This window comes from Trachemys scripta, chromosome 9 (genome assembly GCF_013100865.1).
Source record: "Trachemys scripta elegans isolate TJP31775 chromosome 9, CAS_Tse_1.0, whole genome shotgun sequence".
Taxonomy (NCBI): Eukaryota; Metazoa; Chordata; order Testudines; family Emydidae; genus Trachemys; species Trachemys scripta.
The window spans coordinates 61,859,924-61,879,411 of record NC_048306.1 but is presented as its reverse complement, the minus strand read 5'-3'; the positions used below and the strand labels follow the sequence as shown (position 1 = coordinate 61,879,411).

At 46.1% G+C, this 19,488-nt stretch overlaps 1 protein-coding gene across 18 annotated transcripts in view; it reads left to right on the top strand.

Moving 5' to 3' along the window:
* Positions 1-2,947: 2,947 nt before the first annotated feature.
* PER2 (period circadian regulator 2) overlaps positions 2,948-19,488 on the top strand; it is an 86,557-nt gene continuing 70,016 nt past the window's right edge. For 7 of the 18 annotated variants that reach the window (XM_034782494.1, XM_034782488.1, XM_034782493.1 and 4 more), the window contains exon 1: positions 3,261-3,356. The gene's annotated coding sequence lies outside the window, so the exon portion shown is untranslated. Of the gene's footprint in view, positions 3,094-3,260; positions 3,357-19,488 lie in introns of those variants that run through there. The other 11 variants (XM_034782497.1, XM_034782489.1, XM_034782485.1 and 8 more) reach the window with 6 other exon arrangements.

The window sequence follows — 19,488 nt, the reverse complement described above, 5'->3', positions numbered from 1 at the left end:
CTGCCAACTGCGCTGTATCTGATCTATCTGTCGACTCATCGAATTGCAGTAAAAACCAGTCACATATTTCTAAGTCATCCTTTAGCTGAGTTTGCATGTCGCTTGAAATTGCATGTATCTTCCTCATAACTGTGTTTTCCGATAACTGCAAGTCTTGTATTGCCGACAAAATCTCACCCTTGTTAGGAAATCCTTGAAACAGGGAATCGGCACCAGTCAAAAATGCTTCCTTCAACAATTCACCATCTTGAAAAGGTTTTTTTCTTCTTTGCGAGCAGATGAAGAATTTTAAAGGAAGCAATAGTAGCACCTTTAAACTTTACCACTTGTCTAGTGAAAACAGATTGTTGGGCAGATAGAAGAAAATTAATCAATTCAAATCAAACCTTTCTCAACTCAGATTTAAGTGGATGGCTAATGTCGAAAGAGCCGTGATTACTTTGGAAATGGCATTTGACATTATGTTTTTTCGGCACTGCAACAGCACCCCCGCACAATAAGCAACTACATTTCCCTTTATTTTCAATAAACAATAGGATTCTTCCCACTCTGCGTTGAAATAATACGTACGTTGTCTTTTATTTGAACCATTCATTTTGGGGCAAAATGTTAAAAAAATAATAAATTGCAAAGCACAAGAAAACAGCAGTATCAGTGCAGGAAGAATACTCACATACAGGGTTGGCTCCAGGCACCAGTGAAGCAAGCATGTGCCTGGGGCAGCACATGCTATGGGGCGGCATTCCGTCCATTCTGCAGAGTCAGAGTTTTTTTTTTTTTTTGGCGGCAGTGCAGAGAGTAGCCAGAGAGAAGCCGTGAGGACAGAGAACACCGGCGCCTGCTGGGGACAGAGAACTGACCGGTGCCTGCAGCCCCGGAGAAGCCAGAGAGAAGCCGCAGTCCCGCGCCTGCCAGGGCCCCGGCATTCTCTGTCCCCGGCAGGCGTGGGGCCTCGGCTTCTTCCGCCTGCTGGGTACTAGGCGGGTGCACATAAATGCCCCGGCAGGCGCCATGGCACCTGCAGGCACCATGTTGGGGACCACTGCTCTAACAGTTTAGTCCTGCTGTACTTGGCAACCATTTTATTTGGTGTGTTTCTAGCAAGACAGGGGCTAATATGGTGGCTGGTTGTTTCTTTGGCTGTGAACAAGAATAATTGATTATGTCAGCAGGGATGTGCACTACTGTAGGAGTAATAGACCTGGTAGCCTCTTAATTAATACCAATGTTATCAGGAGTAACTTGCTGTACTGCTACAAACTGCTATAACCACTGGAAAACTGGGATGAAAGAAGAATACAACCCAGTTTTCATTAGCACACTGCTGTGAGAAAACAGTAGAGGAACTCCCACATTTGGAGATGGCAAATGGTTTTTCCACTTTGGTTTTAAACAACCCAATAAGAAAAGTAGTTCACTTAAAAGTGTAGGGAAAAGTGGGGAGGAGAAGGGGACAGGGAATAGAACCTGGACAATACACCTCTACCTCAATATAACACTGTCCTCGGGAGCCAAAAAAAATCTTACCTCGTTATAGGTGAAACCGTGTTATGTTGAACTTGCTTTGATCCACCAGAGTGCGCAGCCCCGCCCCGCAGCTCTGCTTTACTGCGTTATATCCGAATTTGTGTTATATTGGGTCGCGTTATATCAAGGTAGTGGTGTATTCTCATTTGTTTCTTTCAGGACCCTCCCCCCCCCAAAAAAAAACAACAACAAAAAAACAAACAAACCTGGACAGCATCCCTTTTAAAATTAGCTGGGAGCAAGTGGCACTGGTGAGGCACCAGGTGGAGTACTGTCTATAGTTTTGGATGCCAGACTTTAAGAAAGATATGGACAAATTAGAGAAAGTCCAGAGGAGGGTAACAAAAATGAAAAAAGGTTTAGAAAATCTGACCTATGAGGAAAATTAAAAAAAAAAACCTAGACATATTTCATCATGCGACAAGACGGGGGGGGGGGGGGGGACGACAGACCTGATAATAGTCTTCAAATATCTTAACAGCTGTTATAAAGAAACTGGCACTCAATTGTTCTCCATGTCCAGGAAGGGTAGGACTAGAAGTAATTAGGGTAAACAAAGAAGATTTAGGTTAGATATTTCTAACTATAAGGGTAGTTAAGCAGTGGAATTGGTTTCCAAGGTAAACTGTAGAATCACTGTCATTAGAGGATTTTAAGATCAGGTTGGAAAACCCTTGTCAGGGATCATCTAGGATGGTGTACCTGATCCCACCTCACTGCAGGGGGCTGGACTAGATGACCTCTCCAGGTCCCTTTCAGGTCTACATTTCTATGATTTAAAGGTCTCAACTAGGATGGGGCTAGGCCCAGTACAAGCTGGGAAAGGGCAGCCTCAAGGTAAGCGAACATGCATGTGCTACCCCACGGTAGGAACAGCGGACTGACCAGGTCAACCCAGGGGGGAGGGTTGGTCACCTCCTGGTTTACTTCAAGATAAAGAGTCCGACATACATTAAAATGTCGAGTCTACGCTGAGTTTTTTTCTGGGGATCACTCATGCCAGCCCAAAGTAAAACCCATCCTGAGCCAGGGCCGCCCAGAGGATTCAGGGGGCCTAGGGGAAAGCAATTTCGGGGGCCCCTCCATAAAAAAAAGTTACAATACTATAGAATTTTTTATTTCAAGGTCCCAGAAGCAAAGACAAGGTTTTCATCTGGAGGCCAAAAGACCAAAAACATCAAGACACTTGATCACGGCCTTGGATAGACCAGGAGACTACCTACACTTGACCAGAGCTCCTATTCTCGTGGGGACCCCTGCGGGGCCCGGGGCAAATTGCCCCATTTGACCCCCCCCCCGCGGCCCTGCCCTGAGCGGTGCCCACCACTGAGGCAGCCGTTGGGATGGGGGCAGTAGCCGTTTGCCCCGCCCCTCAGGGCTGCCCATGCAGAGCCCCGCCCCTTGTGACGCACGCTTTGATTCCGTCCCGTCTGCCCTCGGCACTCGTTGACGTCAGCCACAGTTTGAGGGAGAGCGAAGTCTCGCTGCGCTTCTAGCCGTGATGCAATCGCTGTCCTAGTCAGCCGCTGCGGACGCTGGGAGTAGCCTGCCGAGCCCAGTGGAGGGGTGAGTATTTTTTGGAATGAGGGGGGGTTGTTGCCCCTAAAACGGCCGTGGCGGCTTCTGGAAACATGGTGTCACACGTGAGGCTTATGTAAAATGAACGATGTCTGCCGGAGCCAATGGGATGGCGGGTGGCCCCTGCCGTTTGCAGAGGCGGCGCCTCCCGGGCCAATGGGCGGCGCGGGGAGGTGTCTCAGTCACGTTGCTGAGTGTATGAAGTTGGTGCTGTGCTGGGTGAGCGGGGTTGTGAGGAGCCGGGGCGCCTGGTGAGTGAGGGATGGCGGGTCCCCCTCCCCGTTAGGTAACCGTGCCCGGCGCGCGGGCGGCTGTGCCCGGGGACTAGGGGGAATATCCCGTTCCCTGCGCCTGAGGGGGGCGGGGCGAGTGCGGGCGGGTCTGTCGGGGGTGCGGTACGGACTTGGGGGGCGGCTGCACCCCGGCCCCGAGCGCAGGGAGCCCCCTGCTCTGTTTGAGGGTGGGTGGGTGGGCGAGGGGAGTCGGGGCGAGCGGATTGCGGTTTGGGGGCTGGGCGAGGGCGGTTATGGGATTGGGAGCAAGCGGATCGGGGGTGCTGGGGGCTGGGTGGGTTATGGGGGCTGGGCTGGGTGAATGAGAGGAGCGGGGGATGGGCGCTGCTTGAGGGGAGAGTGGGCAGGTGGGTTTGCAGTGGGAGGATGTATGTTAGTGTGCGCCTAAGGGGGTGTGCGTTGTCTGTACAGAGGGGTGTGTACTGAATGTTCCTATTTCCCTGTGACGTATGGCTCTTATCTAGTTCCTCTCCCATGGTAAGTGGAAAGTAATGGCCCTGGCACTGCAATGAGGCTAAGGCTAGGTCTACACTACTTGGGGGGGGGGGGGGTCTACCTAAGATACGCAATTTCAGCTACGTGAATAGCGTAGCTGAAGTTGCGTATTTTAGGTTGACTTAGTTGGCTGTGAGGACGGTGGCGAGTCGACTGCTGCCACTCCGCCGTTGACTCCGCTTCCGCCTCTTGCCGCGGTGGATTTCCGGAGTCGACAGCAGAGCAATCAGGGATTGTTTTTTATCGCATCTTCACTAGGTGCGATAAGTCGATCCCCAATAGATCGATTGCTACCCGCCGATCCTCGCTGCGCTGTGAGAGGTGAGCTCCCAGCTAGGCTGTGGCACTGCAGGTGGTTCTAATCCTTCCAGTCTGGCATTAGGAGGCAAGATGATGGGACAGAGTAATTGTTTAATCACATTTAGGGCTTCACTTGCACTTAAACTGATGGTAAATCTGACCTTAAAATCTAGTTGTTGCTGACTTTCTTTGTAACTCTGCTGAGTCCTGTTAAGTGTGTTATACTGGATTCTACTTTTCTGGTAGGAGTATTGTACAATATTGTAGCTGAGTTGTATGTTGTAGGTGTCATGCATATATGTTAATGATCATAGAATGCTTTTAAACATGCATAAAACTAGATAAGTGATAAAAATCAATTCAGAATGCAAATTCTAAAGTCAGATAGAATTTAACTTGCGTGCTGTTAAATCTTCAGTGTATGCATGCAAATCTCTACTTGTTAAAATGTGAAGATAAAAGATTGTACTGGCTAGCTGAATCGCTACTACAGAATTAAATAAACCATAAATGAGGCAAGCAAGATGCTTTGTCTTGTGTTGCTTTCTATGCATGTTAGCAAACTGTCTCAAAGCTATAAGCTGTTATTACTTACCTTACATGCACGTAAACTGTCTTTGTAAAACCATTCTAACTGCCAAGCTCCGCTTAATGTAACTATATGGACAAAACTTATTAATTTCTTTTAATAACATTTAATAATTGGCTATTAGTAATACACTGAATAAATTATCATTTGAGAGAATTTAGCTACAATGTGTTCCTGCCAACAACAGGATCTCTAAAAGATGGCTTTATGGCAGTGGTTTTCAAAAAAATTTTCTGGGGACCCAGTTGAAGAAAATTGTTGATGTCCACTACCCAACGGAGCTGGGGATGAGAAGTTTGGGGTGTAGGAGGAGCTCAGGACTGGGGCAGAGGGTTGGGGTGCAGGGGTGAGGGCTGTGGTGTGGAGCCAGTAATGAGGGGTTCAGGGAGTCGGAGGGGGCTCTGGGCTGAGGCAGGAGGGGGGTCAGGGTTCTGGGCTGGGGGTGCAGGCTGTGAAATGGGGCTGGGGATGAGAGGTTTGGGGTTCAGGAGGGGCTCTGGGTTTAGGGGGGCTCACGGCTGGGGCAGGGGGTTGCGGTGTGGGAGGGGGTCAGAGTTCTGGGCTGGGGTGCAGGCTCTGGGGTGGGGCTGGAGTTTGGGGTGCAGGAAGGGGTTCCAGGTTGGGGGTGCTCAGGGCAGGGGACTGGGGTGTGGACTTACTTCCGGTGGCTCCCAGGGTGCTGCGGGGGTATGAAGGCACACTTCCCTCCTGTCTTGGTACTGCGGATCGCGCTGCACCCCAGAAGTGGACAGCAGCAGGTTGGCTCCTAGGTGGAGGCGTGTGACTCTTGCTGCTCTTCTCCCCCTGCCTGCCAGTTTGGAGCCAGTGCTCAGGGCAGGGGCAGCACGCGGAGCCCCGTGGCTCCCTTGTCTAGAGGCCGGACCCACTGCTGGCCGCTTCCGGGGCGCAGCGTGCTGTCGAAACAGGTAGACGCTAGCCTGCCTTAGTTGGCCAGAACTGCCGAAGGAACTTTTAATGTCCCGCTTGGTGGTGGTGACCAGAGTGACCCAGTGCCTGACATGTTGCGACCAACTACTGGATCGCAACCTGAAGTTTGAAAAACTCTGCTTTATGATGTATTCTAACTTGGAAACCAAAGCAGATTATTTGAGACTTTATTAACTGTTTTCAGTTGAGAGACTAGATTATCAGGATTTTAAAGGACTATATTTTTTAATTGTCTTAAGACCTGTGCTATAAAAGTGACTTTCTAAATAGATATGTAAAGGTCTAAGCTCCACAACCTTACATATTTAATAGCTTGATTATTTTTCATTAAAAATAATACAAATTTACACTATACTAATATTGTTATTGTTTAGTAGATTACATAGGAAAATAGAAAATATATTTTTAATACTTCCCTGTTATCTGTGTGGGCCTTTCATATAGCAACTAAGGAAAGAACATAAAGAAAAACCATACCAATGATTCTAAAATCAAATTTGGCATGGAATCAGGAGTAGTACCTGAGGCTGTTAAATACATTTTTAAAAACTGACAAGATTTCAAGTTTTCAAGGTTCCTTTAGCCATCGAGACTGTTTACATATGACATACCTGTTTAGGTAACATTTCTCAGTACTACTAGTATCTCTGGGAATTGGCTTCTGTCTCTCAGGGATGATGAAAATAAATCCAGAAGATGCTAATATGATAGTGGTTGCCATCTGAGCATTTACTGACATATCCAAATCCTTACTATCTATATGTGTAGCAGCCGTACTAAGGCTTAATACATGGCATAAGTGACAAACTAACGTCCTGTTCCTGCAAAGACTTACCCATGTGCTAAATTTTAGGCACTCAGGCCCTGATGTTGCACCACTACAGATTTTTTTTTTTTTTTTTTCAGCCTGGCTATGGAATATGGCAGGCATGGCCAAACCATGGCTCGTGAGCCACATCAGCTCTTTTACAGTTAAAGTGTGGCTCGTGGGGCTCCCTCTACTGCTGCCTCCATTCTCTGCCTACCAGACTGCAGGGGTGAGAAGTTTGGGGGATTCTGCCCTGCATTGGGGTGGTGAGGTTAGGGCTTCCGCCAGAGATGACTGGTGCCTGCTGATTGGTGGGGGGGGGGGGGGGGGGGGGGCACCAATTTTAGGGTTTTGTCCCCCCCCCCTCCCCCCATTTTCAGTCATGCCCCCCTAGGCACACCCTCCCTCTTACCCTCAGTGGCCCCTCCCTGCAATTCCCAGAGTTTAGTTAGTTTCACCCGGGGAAGCATCAGCAAAAGCAGTGGCTCTCCCTGCAGCTTCCACCTCTTTGCCGCTTCCTCTCCCCATAGCCGCACTTACCAGTTTGCTGGATCCAGCAGCTGCCTTGCAGGGAGGGGGCCTGGTGGCACCATGTGACTGAGTGGGGCCAACAAACACTGGCAAAAATCTGGGGGTCATGTGACCCCCACGTGTTTCTCCCCCCCACCCCCACATACGTCACCTCTGGCTTCTGCCCAGCAGGGAGGGGGGAGCTCAGGGCTTCAGCCCACAGGGTGCACCTGCCAGGGCTCAGGGCTTCAGCAGGAGTGGGGCTGAAGTCCTGAGCCCCTGGAGGCACTCCCTGTAGGGCTGAAGATGGTTGTATGTGGCTCAGAGGGTCAGTAAATTTGGCCGTCCCTGGAATATGGCTAACAGCCTGTCTGCCTTATGGTGTGTTGTGGCAAAGGGCTTGGTTACAGATGGATTTGTAGTGTAGGTGAACCTCACAGGAAAATTATGTACTAGTTTCAAAGAGAAGGCTTGAGTCTTCTACCGCTACTAGTATATCTTTTTATTTTTTTTTAACCACCATTGTGTTGTAATGACATATGTCAAGTGACCTTGAGCCACTAACACATTTACAGTAGTTGAAGCACTTTGAGTGGATTACCATTGTTTAAAAAAATTCCTATGCTTATAACTGTGCAAGCAGCGTATATTAAAGATAATTTTGTAAGTGCTAAAGAGCTAGGTATTTATGATCTTTTCTTTTTAAACATACGTACCATTCAGTATGATTCCTCCTGTTTATGAATAGCTGCTGTCTCTGCTGAAATCTGTAAACTAATTTTTCATCACTATATTTATTTATTTATTTGGGTTATTCAGGCCACTTTATTGTTTTCTCTATAGATCTTGAATTATTTTTATCTGCAAGAAAATAAAGGCTGAAGTTAATGAGAAACGTCAGAATACCACACAAATACTGCATTACAGTGTTTTAAAAAGAATACATAAATAAAAATCTAGAGATGATAGTGGTGCAGGACTGAACACCACTGCAGGTTACAGTAACATTTGGAAACTGAGTATTTTTGACAATGTTTGCTATTTATTTGGATGGAAACATTTGTCTTAAACTCTTGAAAGGAAAAGTTGTCATCAATATTGAATTAAGAATTTCTGTTGTGAAATTCAGTGTATTCAATTCTATGACATTAGGCTCTTTTATTTGAGGTGTGGGTTAGGGTTTTGCAGGCTATGAGGTAGGGAAACTTTGGTTTTGTAGACTGCATTCCTTTGTGTAGAAAACTATTGTTTTTGTTATTGCTGTTTCTTAGTGGGATTATATCTTTATCTCTGGAATGGTGTCTAGTTGAAATCAAAATAAATATAATCAGTGAACTACTTGATCTGGGAGAGGTTAGTTCCAGCCTGAAAAACTATCCTTGTCCCCTTTGTATTGCCAAGAATAAGTTCTACGGGGAGAGAGTATATTTTATGGTGTTAGTGCATCTCCTAGCACAATGCCTCTTATCTGTAAATCCTCACTGGGCTTTTTGGGTGGTACTAATAAAACTACGTGAATTTTTAGGAGAAACTAGTTTCGGACCTAGTCCGGGAACCTCATCTTTTTTTTATATTGATAAGTTTTCCTCTGCATGAGATTGTATCCTATTAAGTAGACTGAGAATTTGGTATTTGAGTTCCTGGCTAAATACAAATAGACAAGAAGCGGGGAGCGTAAATGCTGAGAATATGAACTGGCTTTTTTTCTCTGGTTTCTGATGTCCAGGTAAAATGTTAATCCTTGATAGCCTAGGCTGACACAGAGTTGAAAAGAAATTACATTTGTGTTATTTTCCTTATTCCTTAAATAATCTTTTAGCAGTGTAAAAGGGGTTTTGTGCTTTTGTAAAGCTCCTTTTGTCTATTAGTAATTCATCTGAATTGACAGTAGTTTCACTGTACTCATAATTGGCCATTTTAAAAGGGAACAGCATGTTCCATTTAATGCGTTGTGTAATACTGGGCAAAGCTTCTTTACCCGGAAATGCTTGGTTACCTAGCAATTATGATACATAACAGCTGTTTTATTACTATGTATTAAAGTTTTGTGCCTACAAGTTTTATGAATCCATTCTGAGTGTCTGTAGGTTACCAAGATTTCCAATTGGGTTCTGTGGTGGAGTGCTTAGGATCATTTCTACATCTGCCCTTTATTTCTTTTCTCATTCTATCCTTTCTTTTTCTTATCGCCTTTTCTTTGCCATTCTTAGGCCATGTCTATGTGAACAAGTTTACAGCAGCATAGCTGTATTGATGCAGCTGTGCTGCTGTAAGATAGCTTGTGTAGTTGCTCTATGCCGATTGAGGAAAGCCCTACCGTCAACCTAATTAAACCACTTCCAACTAGCGTCGCCGACATAGCGCTATTTACACTGGCACTTCTGTTCGTGTAACTTATATTGCTTAGAGGGGTGGTTTTTTTCACATCCCTGAGCGACATAAGTTATTCCGACAAAAGTACTAGTGTAGAGTTAGGTCAAGCCTCTTCTGTTCTATTCCTTCCCTCTCTTTCCCCTCTCCCCCCTTTCTGGAGTCCTGCAGCGTGTAAAGCAGTTTTTTATTACTCGTTTTCCTCTGGCTACAGTAAAGCTCTTTACACAATCTACTGAAAAAAGAAAATTTAGTAGGCTCACGTAATCTTATAAATTTTCCTTACTTGCTAGCTATTTGTAGAGTGCTGTGGCTGCTGTTGACATTGTACCAGACTACATTGTGCTCTTAAACTGACATAAGGACTGGATGAATACATTGATTGGGCCAACAGTGTGAAGTCCATGTACTACTTAGTCTAAATACATAATTATTCAGTTTGTAAAATCGGTATTTATTCACTTTGTTTCAGGAGTTCATTTTGTCAAGGATTACTTAAGTAGCATGATTCATTGACTGACGACAGTCACCAGGAATCAGGTGGCCTTTACATGCTAAAAATCCTTATGCAAGCATTGTGGATGTATGTTATACATTTTGGTTTAAAAATAATTTGTTGTTAAATTACTTTTGTTACTAGTAATATGAGAAGTCAGGTTATTCTTCAAGTATGCATTGCTGTGGATCTGTAGGTGTGTATATGCCCCAGGCATTCAAGCTTGGAATCTTTTGCATAGCCGACTTTCAGAAACCAGTTTCCCCTGCTTCCAGGAGGTTTGGGTGAAGATTGTAGCTAACAAATGGGTGCTAAACATTCTTTTCTTGTCTTCTACCTGCCCCCCTCTGCTCCTCCCTTCTTCTGCAACCCATCTCACAAGAGCCTTTTTACAAAAAATGGCCTCTTTGTTCCACCTGGGAGCCATAGAAAATGTTCTTCAAGAATACAGGGGCAAGAGTTTCTACTTCCATTATTTCTTCATTCTGAAGAAGGGGGATCTTCATCCTACACAAAAATTGAGATATTTCCCTATCCTAACCATGGCATTTTCCTACTCTCTGTTGCTGGGAAAATTCTTGCATGGGTCATATTGAATAGACTTAACACCTATCTTGTGGAAACCATTCTCTCCCAAGTTTCAGTATAGATAGATATCCATCTGGATGGGGCACTGTAGACATGATCGCAGCCCATAAGCTTCAGAAAAATTGCCAAGAGCAAAACCATGGTCTTTACGTGGTATTTTTGACTCCGCTAAAGATTTAGACTCTGTGAATCATGAGGGACTCTAGAAATGCATCGTGCAAAGGTGTTTTTTCTTCTTTTTATTTTTAATTTTTGGTCATTCAGGCCTTCCATGATGTGGTGCTGTCCAGAGTTGTGGAAAATGGCAAGATATCAGACCCATTTCTGGTCACCTGTGTCACTGAACAAGGTTGTGTGTTGGCTGCCATGCTCTTTTCCATCTTTTTTTTTTCCCCAGCTGTGCTTATAGATGCATTTCATGCCATTGACAGAGAAGAATTTATCCACTTCTGCACTGATAAGAAGTTGTTCAGTCTGCAACACTTACATTGCAACTTCTTGCATTGGTCTGACCTCGCATATGTGTTTACCTGTCGTGTTTACTGACTCCTCGTACATTGATGGGAGACTCCATCAGACTTGAGGAGAGTGAACAAATGCCTCCACAGCCTTGGCTTCAAGATGGTGATGGTTGCCTCCATCACTTCAGACTCAGGATTGGCTTGTGACTTGCAATTTGCATTCCACATTGCCATCCATCAAGCCTGAAGAAGTACCCCTTACTTATGGAATGGCTTAATGATTATCAGTAACGCTGCAATTCTGTTACAGTGGTCGCGGAAGTCACGGGGCCAGCTGCTCGGGCAACCCACGGCCAGCCTCACCGGCCACTGCGGGAGTGGCCCTGGAGCCTGCTGCTGCTAGAATAAAATCGAGATATTGAGAAAAAAATTAATCAAGGAACCAAAGGACATGAAGAGAAGAAATTCTTTTAACTGCCTATCCACCAATGCTAGGAGCTTGGATAACAAACAGTTGTTCACTTATGAGAATAAATTTGTTCTAGTTGGTATTACTGAAATTGATGGTTGATTACCTTATTGAAATGCTAAAATCAATGGCTATAACCAATTTAGAAAGACTTCATCTTCACTGTAGAGGATGTGGTGGACATACCCACCCTTTTTGGGTGACACATCTGAAGTACTGTCCCACACTGATGTGTCCGTAGAAGAGGTTTTAGAACAAATAGATAAATTAAACAGTAATAAGTAAGCAGGACCAGGTGGTATTCACCCAAGAGTTCTCAATGAACTCAAATGCAGAACTACTAAGTGTATTGTGTAATGGATTGCTGAAGCAAGTCTCTGTATCAGATGATTGGGAGGTAGCTAATGTAATGCCAAGCTTTAAAAAGGGTTCCAGAGGTGATCCTGGTCATTACAGGCCCATGAGTCTTACTGCACTACTGGGCAAATAGAATCAGATGCTTAGATGACCATGTTATGTTGGAGAAGAGTCAATGTGACTTTTCTTAAGGGAAATCATGCCTCACCAATCTATTAAAATTCTTTGTGTGTCCCCACAAGCATGCGGATAAGGGTGATCAAGGCAATATAGTGTACTTGAATTTTTAGAAAGATTTTAACAAGCTCCTTCACCAAAGGCTCTTAAGCAAAATAAGCAGTCATGGGACAAGAGGGAAGGTCCTCTCATGGATCAGTAACTGATTATTCCTACCCTTTGTTTCTTATCTTTTAAGTAGTTTCCACAATGGAGGTGGGGGGGGGTAAAAAGCAGAGTCTCCCAAGCATTTCTGTTGGGACCTGTGGTTTTCAAAATATGTATTAATAATTTGGAAAACTGGGTGAACTAGTGAAGTGGTAAAGTTTGAAGATAATACAAAATTATTCAAGATGGTTACGTCCAAAGCAACAAAATGGCATATGAAATTCAACATTTGATGAGTGCAAAGTAATGGGCGTTGGAGCGGAGGGGTTACCTTAAAAAGGATATGTGGAACTGGAAAAGGTTCAGAGACGTGTAACCAAAATGATCAGGGGTATGGAATGGTGTCTGAATGAGGAGAAATGAAAAAGACTAGGGCTTTTCAGCTTAGAAAAGAGATGGCTAAAGAGGGATACGATAGAGGCCTATAAAATCATGAAAGAATGTGGAAAAAGTGAATAGAGAAGTGTTCTTTATCCTCTTCCACAATACCAAACCGGGATCACCTGATGAAATTAATAGGCAGCAGGTTTAATAGAAACAACACGCAATTAGCCTATGGAATACATTCCCATGGAGTGTTATTGTCAAAAGTATAACAATTCTTTTTTTGAACCCAATACATTCATGGAGGATAGGCCCATCAGGGGCTATTGGCCAAGATGGTCAGGGATGCAACCACATACTTGGGGTGATCCTAAATCTCTGACTGCCAGAAACTGGGAGGAGAAGACAGGGTTGGATCACTCCACCTGCTTTGTTCTGTTTACACTCCTTAAGCTCTGGTACTGGCCATTGTTGGAGACAGGATACTGGGCTAGATGGACCATTGGTCTGACCCAGTGTGGCGGTTCTTATGCCCTTAAAAGGGGAGGAGGAGTGGCACCCCATGTTTAAAAAATGGCATTTCCATTCTTGGCCCTCTGCTGTTTAACCCTTTTATCAATGACCTGGAAGAAGACACAAGCTTATCACTAACAAAGTTCTTAGATGACACACAATTGGGGAAGTGGTAAATAATGAGGACATGTCACTAATACAGAGCGATCTGGATTGCTTGGTAAGCTGGGCACAGGCAAACAATACGCATTTTAACATGGGTAAATGTATACACCTAGGAACAATGAATGTAGTCTATATTTACACAATGAAGGATGCTATCCTGGGAAGCAATGACTCTGAAAATTTTTTGGAGGTCATGATGGATAATCAGCTGAACATGAACTCTCAGTTTGATGCTGTGGCCAAAAGGATTTATGCGATCCTTGGATGCATAAACAGGAATCCATAAGTAGGATTAGAAAGGTTATTTTACCTCTTTATTTTCAACTGGTGGGGCTGCTGCTGGAACACCAGGTCCAGTTCTGGTGTCCACAATTCAAGAGGGATATTGATAGATTGGAGAGGTTTCAAAGATTAGGATTAGTGATTAAAGGATTAGAAAACATGTCTTAAAGTGATAACTCAGGGAGTTCAGTCTATTTACTTTAACAAAGAGAGGGTTAAAGGGTGACTTGATCAGTTTATAAGTAGTATTAAATATTTGTTCCCTATGTAGATAGTCTAGCAGAGAAATGTATAACATGATCCAATGACTGTAAATTGAATCTAGACAAATTCGGATTGGAAATAAGGCATACATTTTTAACAGTGAAGGTCACTGACCATTGGAACAATTTATCAAGTGGTTTAATTCTCCTCACTGACCATTTTAAAATAAAGATTAGATGTTTTTTCTAAAAGATGTGCTCTAGGGTGATTGATTTTTTGTTTTCTTCAGGAAAGGTCTGTGGCCTGTGTTGTGCAGGAGGTCATACTAGATGATCACCATGGTCCCCTCTGACCTATGAATAACCTCACCCTGAATAAAAATAAATGAATGAACAAAAATGCAGTTTTGACTTAAATGTGAGCTTAAATGGTTTATAGTGGGGGGGTGGGGGGAGATACAAAATCTATTGAATATGAGTAACCTTAGAGTTACAAGTATATAGCCTAATGTTTGTGGGTGAGGGAATATAATTTAGGGCATGGCTACACTTGCGAGTTAGAGCGCATTAAAGCAACCTCATGTGCTCTAACTCATGACGCGTCCACGCTGGCAAGGCACGTAGAGCACCCCGACTCTGCAGCTAGAGCACTCCTGGTACTCCACCTTGGTGAGTGGAATAACGTTTGATATTCCCCCACTGGAGCACTGCATCGCAAGTGTGGATGCCCTGGTCTGTTAATGTGCTCTGATCGGCCTCCAGAAATGTCCCACAATGCCTGTTCTAGCCACTCTGGTCATCACTTTGAACTCTGCTGCCCTGCTCTCAGGTGACCAACTGTCAGACCCGCCCTTTAAATTCTTTCACATCGCGGTAATCGGCCTCAGTGATCTCTTCAAAGGTCTCATCCAGGAGTTGGGCAATGCGCTTGCACAGGTTTCTTAGGAGAGCCACTGTGGTCCTTGTCCCTGTCAGGCTAACATGTCCGCGCCACGGTGCTGTGAGGGGCGGGGGGATCATTGCTGCACACAGGCAAGCTGCATATGGGTTAGGGCGGAAGCTGCATTGCAGTAGAAGACCTTCCATTGCTTACAAGGTCACCCTCAACAGCAAGGTATCTTCCAGGATGAACTCCTGTGGAAAATATGGGGACAGTGTTCAGTATAGGGGGCCCCTGCAGCTGTTGGTTCTCCCCAAGGCACAGAAACCCAGAGGACAGTACGGCCATGAAACAATCAGTCCCCCTTGCCCCTGTGTTTACTCACCATTTTGTGGTTTATGTGCGCTCGCTTTGGGACAGCAAATTACGATCCTTACCCACTGCACTCAACCCCTGTCACCATGCATTATAGCCATCCTAAGTGCAGCACTAATGGTATAGCACTCCAGACAGGAAGGTTGAGTATAACAGGACATATGCAAATGTGTGATTGTACTGTTCCCCACCCCACCCCCTTGCTCTTTCTGTTTCCCAAGCAGTTGTCTCTTTTCAATACATAGATTTTGTTTTCAATAAATGGATTTTTTGGCTTTGAAAACGTTCTTTATTATTGCATAAAGTAAAAGATACCTTAGCCCAGGAAAGCAACAGGTACTGCAAGTCAGCATAGCAAACACAGATTCCTACTGACATTGGAACCACTGCACTTCTCTCCCATGCAGGGCTCCAGACATTACTGGTGGCTTTCAGCCTCAAATTGCTCCCTCAAGGGATCCCTAATCTTTGCAGCCCTGCGCTGGTCCCCTCTAATAGCCCTGCTCTCTGGCTGTTCAAATTCAACCTCCATGTGTTGAACCTCCGAGTTCCATGCCTGAGTGAATCTTTCACCCTTTCCTTCCCAAATGTTATGGAGGTACAGCACGCAGATATAACCGCGGGGATGTGGTCATCGGCCAGGTCCAGTTTCCCATACAGAGAGTACCAGCGGCCCTTTAAATGGCCAAAAGCACACTCCACAGTCATTCTGCACTGGCTCAGCCTGTTGTTGAAATGTTCCTTCCTGCTGTCAAGGCTCCCTGTTTAGGGTTTCATGAGCCACGGCATTAAAGTGTAAATGGGGTCTCCAAGGATCACAATGGGCATTTCGACTTCCCCTACGGTGATCTTCTTGTCTGGGGGGGAAAAAGTCCTGGCTTGCAGCTGCCTGAACAGGCCAGTGTTTGGAAAGATGCGTGCGTCGTGAACTTTTCCGGGCCAGCCTGCATTAATGTCAATGAAACTCCCCCGGTGATTCACAAGTGCCTGGAGAACCAATCCGATTAATGTACTCGGAGGCTAGGTGGGCTGGTGCCAGAATTGGAATATGCGTCCCATCTATCACCCCTCCACAGTTAGGGAAACCCATTTGTGCAAAGCCAGCCACAATGTCATGCACGTTACACAGAGTCAAAGTTCTTGTGAGCAGGATGCAATTAGTGGCCCTGCAAACTTGCATCAACGTGATTCCAATGGTTGATTTTCCCACTCCAAACTGGTTAGTGACCGATTGGTAGCTGTCTGGAGTTGCCAGCTTCCAGATTGCAATAACCACCCGCTTCTTCACCGTCAGGGCAGCTCTCAATCTCATGTCCTTGCGCCGCAGGATGGGGGCAAACTCCTCTCACAGTCCCATGAAAGTGGCTTTTCTCATCCAAAAGTTCTGCAGCCACTGCTCATCATCCCAGACTTGCAGGACGATGTGATCCCACCACTCAATGCTTGTTTCCCGAGCCCAAACACGGCGTTCCACGGTGGTGAGCATGTCCGTGAATGCCACAAGCATTCTCGTGTCGTATGCATTACTTGAGTTGATATCATCTTGAGTCCTCACTGTCAGTTTGGATCTTAAGGAGTAACTTGATGGCCAAACATGACGTGCTGGAGAGACTCGTCAGCATATTCCTCAGCAGTTTGGGTTCCATTCCTGCAGACTGAAAAGGAAGACAGCGCGCGCAGTAGACAAAACATTGAAAGATGGTGCCAAATGTGGACGGAAGCACAGGGATTGCTGGGATGCGAACCGATGCATCACGGGGCATTGGGACAGGACCCAGAATGCCCCCCTTCCCACAAGCCACAGTGCCAGAATGGGAAGAGGTGGTCTGTGGGATAGCTGCCCATAATGCACTGCTCCCAATGCCGCTGCAAGTGTCGCAAATGTGGCCACGCCAGTGCGCTTGCAGCTGTCTGTGTGGGCAGACTGCAGCGCTTTCCCTACTGCGGTCTACAAAGGCTGGTTTAACTCAATGTGCTCCACATTTGCAAGTGTAGCCATGCCCTTAGTCTCCACATATGTCCCATGCAACCTTTGGCCTATGTGGAAATGTGCCTGTGAACAGGCTGCAACAAACTTGTCAGTCATGGGCAAACTTCTCTGTGCAATGCTATTCTTAAAAGAAGAAAGGGAACAAAGGAAAATGTTGAATATGGTGGTGGTGACTTGGATCTAAACCTATTGGGAAAGGGGAATAGGAAGGCTCACGAGAGAGAGAGAGAGAGAGAGCTATTGGAGGGTTTGGGGAAGCCTTGAATAATCCAGACCTGTTGTGGAGGTGAGCAGTCATGGTGGAAAGGAGCAAGAGAATGGTGCTAAATCTGTGAGAGGGGTGGGATAAGCTCTGCTTATGGTTGGCTAAGGGAGGGAACATGGTCTTACTGGATGACTAAGGATGAAGTGAAGCAGTGGGAATAACGAGGTGATGTGGGGAGGTGGAAGTCAAACTGTGCTTCAGATGGATTAGGTGTTTCAGGATCATAGATAACTCAGGTGGTGAGGTTTGGACTCAAGGACTCAGCTGAGGTTTGAGGCCTCCTGCTCCCTTCAGTTCCACCAGAACATAGTTGAAGGAACTTTACATTCCCATTCTACTGTCCTGACAGCAGCATGCTGATAGTGAGTGGCTTCTGCTGAGACCTGGGGAGTGGTTGGATGGGGCGTGGGAGTCCCAGGGGTCTATCTGGGGGTGGGGGTGTGGATAAGGGTTGGGGCAGTCAGGGGACAAGAGGCAGGGAGGCTTAGATAGGGGGTGGAGTCCTGGGGGGCAGTTAGGGGCAGGGGTCCCAGGAGGGGGCAGTCAGGGGACAAGGAACGGGGGGAGGGTTGGGGGTTCTGGGGGGGCGGGAAGTGGGCGGGGCTAAGGCGGGGCTCCTCCCGTCCTCTTTTTTGCTTGCTGAAATATGGTAACCCTAAGCTAGTGACATCACATCAGCCTTCCCTTATTTAAATCCTTTTGCCTTGTCAGACTGGTGACTCCTCTGTCTTTATAGGGAGTTGTTTTGGAAACCTGAAAACAGAACCCCTCCCCCTCCCAACTCTGCTCTTTCTCCTTCCCCATCTGTTTTTAGGCAGAGGAGTGGAAAATAAATAACATTGTTCTTTAAAGGTAATAAAGAACAATCAGACAAAACAACAAACACCAGTGGAGGGGGGGTGAGTAAACCCTGATTGTTCAAAGGCTCACTGTTCTCCCAGGAATAGTCCCATTGATTGCAGTTGGGTTATTACAGTAATGTGAGTTTAAGATTTTGGACTAGGATTTAGGCTCTCTAGGTGCAATTCCCAGATCTACCCCAGAGTTCCTGTGTGACTTTGGCAAGTCACTTAGGCCAAATTTTCAAAAGAGGCCTGGGCCAGATTTTCAAGTGCTCAGAACCTGGAACTGGAGCCAGATTTTTCAGAAAAGCTTAGTAGCCAACTTGTACCCACTGTGCTAAGTTCTCCTGAAAGCTGGGCCAGTAGTTTCTGCTCCCAAATCTGTAAAATGGGGGTAATATAATGCTTGCATCCTCCTCCTGCCTTCCCTTTGTCTTGCCCATTTAGATGGCAAGCTCTTCGGGGTAGAGTTTGTCTCTTGCATGTGATTGCACAGCATTAAGCACAATGGGATTCTAGTAATGATTTCAGTTTCTAGGTGCTACTGCACTATGAATATGAAAAGAATAATGATGGCATACGGAAAGGGTTTGATGCTAGAAATCTCAGTGAATGCAAGTAAAAGGAGCCAATATGCATCATTTAAAATGTGGACACATTCCTTTAATCTTCTCCTGTGCTAACCATTTACTGGGTATTGCAACACACAAAAGCAGGGCAGTCAGAGAGAAGATGTCTTTAAGTAACAATCACCAAAACAATTGCTCAAACTGACCTAATCAAATGAATTTATTTTGATCCTTGAGCTGTACTGAAAACATTAGACCTGCGCTCTTGTGATTGCTTACAAGGTATTACATAACCACCACTCTTCTGGAAAAGTGAAAAGAATTTCATAGGACTAAACCAATAGGATTCCACAAAAATGACTCTGAGGGCTTATCTCCACTGAGCAACAATGCACCCTACAGGAGTGTAATTTCTAAAATGGACTAACCTGTTGCAAATTAACTGACTCATGTAAATCCTGCTGATAGGGTTACCATACGTCCGGATTTTCCCGGACATGTCCGGCTTTTTGGGCCTCAAATCCCCGTCTGGGAGGAAATCCCCAAAAGCCGACCATGTCCGGGAAAATAGGGAGGGGCCGGCGGTGTTGGGCCGGGGGCCGGGGTCGGCGGTGCTGGGCTGGGGGTGCTCAGCCGGGGGCTGGTGCGGGGACGGGCCGGGGACTGGGGGTGCGGGGCCGGGGGCCGGCAGTGCTGGGCCGGGGGTGCTCGGCCGGGGGGCTGGCCAGGGGCCAGCACCCCAGGAGCCGAGCCAGGCTGGAGACGCTGGGGCTGGGACCGGCCGCCGGAGGGAGCCGCTCGGTTGGGGGGGCCAGACTGGGCCACGCCTCCGTCTCCCCACCCCCACCCCAGCTTACTTGCTGCCTGCTTCAGGCTTCCCACGAATCAAATGTTCGCGGGAAGCAGG